The sequence below is a fragment of the Astyanax mexicanus genome, chromosome 21 (genome assembly GCF_023375975.1).
Source record: "Astyanax mexicanus isolate ESR-SI-001 chromosome 21, AstMex3_surface, whole genome shotgun sequence".
Taxonomy (NCBI): domain Eukaryota; kingdom Metazoa; phylum Chordata; class Actinopteri; order Characiformes; family Acestrorhamphidae; genus Astyanax; species Astyanax mexicanus.
The window spans coordinates 20,464,778-20,468,971 of record NC_064428.1 but is presented as its reverse complement, the minus strand read 5'-3'; positions in this window follow the sequence as shown (position 1 = coordinate 20,468,971).

Genomic DNA, 4,194 nt, shown 5'->3' with positions numbered 1-4,194 from the left:
TGGCTGAGTAAAGTGGAAGCTGTCTCTGAACACGCCCCTACGACTGTCACATCTGTTCCTTCTTCTTCCGTTATGTCATATATTTACATGTTTTCCATTGGTAGTAGTAGTAGTAGTAGTAGTAGTAAGTACATTTAAGTTGCCTTCTTTGTGAAAAATGTAAAAAAAAAATGGAAGAATTCATTCCTACATTGATAACCCAGAGAATAAAATAAAAACAGATTCATATTCAAAAAGAACATAGTTAAAATACTTTTTTGTTTGTTTGTTTTTGTTTTGGTTGAACAAACAAAATAAAAATAAAATCCCAAAAATGTCAATTGAATGAATTTCCATTTCAACTGCACCCTTTTCTCATCAGTAGAAAAACCATGAGAAATCATTGAGAAACCAGCTAGCTATGCAACCTAAGGAACATTTCTTTTGTCCTCTGATCTCTTTGCAGCAGAAACCTAAAAACCTGGGGCCTCATGTACTAAAGGTGCGTACGCACAAAAACATTGCGTACGCCATATTTCACGCTCACGGTCTGATGTACTAAATTTGACTTGAACGTGTGAAAGTGCGTTCCCCCACGGAAGTTTTGTTTTGGGCGTACGCCTTTTTTTTGTGCGTATGTATTGTGTTTTTGTCATTTGGCGACACTTAGAGGCGATGCATTGAAATTACAACTATTAAGATATCCTTTATGCACACATTGAAGTAAGCATTATTGGGTAAAATAAAGTAAATTAATCAGACAGTTTCATTGTCTTACAGAAATAATCGTTTAACGTGTTTCCACTTAGCCTAGATCAGGTTTGCGCTGGAGTTGTTGGAGATGCAGCGTTGGCATTACTGGAAAATACTGCTAATGGCCGAATTCATTGAGCGCGCATTTTCCGTGACCATTATGTTTTTTTGGCCCATGATGATGACTGGCTTATAAGCAGTTTTAGATTTCCAAGAGCATAAGAAAACAAGCTGAGTGCGTGACGTGTGTCTTTTTGGTAGGCAATTTAAAAGCATTTAAATGAAAGCATTTATCTTAGAATAATAAAACTTAAAACATGGGTAATTATACGCTATGCGTATATAATATTATTATTATTATTATTATTATTATTATTATTAATAATAATAATAATAATAATAATAATAATAATAATAATAATAATAATAATAATAATAATAATATAACATTATACTCTGCGTAATTGAGGGAGGAGTCGTGGCAAGTGTGCTGCTTTCGTGCATTTGCGCTTGATTTCAAGTTGATTGTGATGTACTAAGAGAAAGTACGTGGAATTCTGCCTACGCACGGTTTGATAAATCCGGATTTTTTTGTGCGTACGGAACTTTTCAGATCTGAGCGTACGGAACATTTTAGTAGGAAGTCCACGCAAGTCTTAGTACATGAGGCCCCTGAACTTTATGCTACTGAACAATGTGCTCTGCAGGAAGTTCTCGCTGCCAGGAAACCACACCTGCCAACGGCACAACACTCGAAGTAAACTCTTGCCCAAAACCTCCAATACCTGTGAGAAACTTGCGAGTTTCTCATATTAAACATGAGCATCCGATATTCACCATTATTTCATTTTCAGTCATCTTATTTCAGCCCACGTTGTGTCATTTTGAAACTTGTGGACGTGCTCCGCGCCACGAGTGCTGAGAAACGTTTCTCTCTACTTACTTCTGTCTGAGTCTTTTTAGATTTTTAGATAATAAATGATTTATTATTTTGGATTAATAATTAAAACCCCATCTGCTAAAAAAAAATTGGGACACCCCAGAAGAAAAAAAAATATTGCCCAAATGTTGATCTTTAATGTCTCATGAGATGTATTTGTGATTCTCAATTAAGTTTTATTTAAAGATCAACTTTGTCACAGATGTTTCTCTTAAAAATGCTTAGTCAAATCAATATGTATTTTTTTTATTTGTGAATTGTAGAAGAGGAAGAACACCTTAGTTTACAATTGAGTTATTTTAAATCTGAACCATTGAGTTTTTTGCTTTACAATTTATTTTATATTTTTACTTTATCTCTATATGTTCTCTTTTTTGTTCTCTTTTCACCTTCTTTCATTTACTGTATGTTCTTGTGCAAATAATTGAAGTGGGCGATATGACCCAAAAATAATTTAACGATATTCTCAGCGAATGAATAAAAAATAATACATTTCAAGAATACACTACTGCATTCTTGAGAATGACTGTAAAATTTTAAATGGTGATATGATGTGGCACACCCATAACATAATTGAGAATTTCAATATATTATAACAGAAAACAATGATCCAACATGCAATGACACTAATCATTTGTCTCTAATTGATTTAGATTTAATAGGAAATTAGAGCAGTGTTAATTTTTCTTTATGATACAAACTGCAAACATGTTGTAGTCTGATGGCCTATATGGCCTTAAAATAATACCATGATATATCAGGGTATTATTTTAGCGATAACAGTATTTCAAAATGTCAAGATAATATTGTGTACAATTCAATATGGCACACCCCTAGCAAACAATAATAATACCAATTATAGAAATGAAATATTTGGCTAGTCAAACAAATAAAAAAATCTATTGACTTTTTGGCTAAAACAGAACAAGTATTCACATTTTAGTAAAGAAAATGAAGACAGTTCAACTTTGATCAGCTTTGAACTGAGAATTTGGTAAAAGATACAAATAAAATATGGACGGATTGTCCATCAGTGGCCCAGATTTGGAAATCATTCAGAGGTTAAAAACTAAATTTTTGTAATCCTAATTAACACATTCAAATCAATCAACACAGACAACTGTCCAATCAGTTTTATCTTTTGTTCTGGAACCTCTTATTTTTTTTACAGAAATAATTGTACATAGAAAAAAATCGTAACACCTTAAGTGTTTGTACAATTTCACATACTAAAACTTTACAACAAAAATCCCCTAGTGTTTGGATAGGAAATAGATGAGTTCATAATGAGACTCCTGTCTTTAGTAAATGAATGTGTTATTACTGCTGCAAATCTGAGAGCAATGTGAGTTTTGCGTTTTCGGCCATGTCTGTCTAGTATTTTCCTTTTTTTTAGTCCTTCCTGTCCTTCTCCTTCTTCTCAGCCTGTTTTGTTTTCCTCCCCATGTGCTCTCTACAAGCACATGGCCCTGTGTAACCCTCTGTGGAAGACGTTTAGTTTTAAAAATGAAAAATAACCGTATTTTTTTGCACTATAAGGCACTCTTAAAATCCATTCATTTTTCCAAAAATCCAGTGTGCCTTATAATTTGGTGCACTTTATGTATGACTTCTACCAGTTAAGTATGAAGGAGCAGTAAATCCACTCCACTAAAGTGCAGCATTATGTTTCAGTCTAAGTAAGTTTCTTCAACACCAAGGCTGAATTAGGATTAGCATTAGCTGCTATTAGGATTAGCATTCGGTGTTCAGAGGTTCGGATTAGCATTCAGTGTTCAGTGGTGAGTGTATCGGATTGTAGCCTGTACGTTTTTCCATGTTAAAACAACATGTTTTTTCCTACATGGGATGAACCATTAGCTGACAGGGTTCCTTAGTGTAGCGCTCTTACTATTTACTAGCACTAAGTACTGCTAACTACGGCTAGCGCTGCTGCTAACTGCGCAAAAAAATTGGAAATGTAAGCTTACTGTAAGTAAACTGATGCGCTTTACTCACCCAAGTAAACAGTTTTCAGGAGAGAAATTTGTGTAAATTAACAGCCAGCGCTCCTTTTGACTTTGAAAGAAAAGTTTTTTTTTGAATAATTACAGTTTTGTTTCCCTTTAACAGGGAAACATGGAGACACCCTTGCTCACTTCGATTTAGGCATCCCTAATAGTGGTGCCTAATGATCCTTATAAAATACTGTGAGGGCTTAAGAGCTGTGCATGAAACAGACCATCTGCATTGCCTGCATTGTGTCCTTTCTGTGTATTCTGTTTACATGGAGTAGCTGAGTCACAGTTCAATTTACCACTGCACTTTTACTGTTGATATATTACACCACCATCTCAACACCAGTTTAATAGACCCAAAATTCAGAATAATTTGGTAACCGCCAGCACCACAAGATAAGCTTGTGTAATCAAATTATTCAGAATTGTTTCGGCATTAAAATAAAAAACAATGTTAAATCTAGGAAATAAAAAAGGCTGTTATTTGCAAACAGTCAATGAACTAATAAAGCTGAGACTTGACAC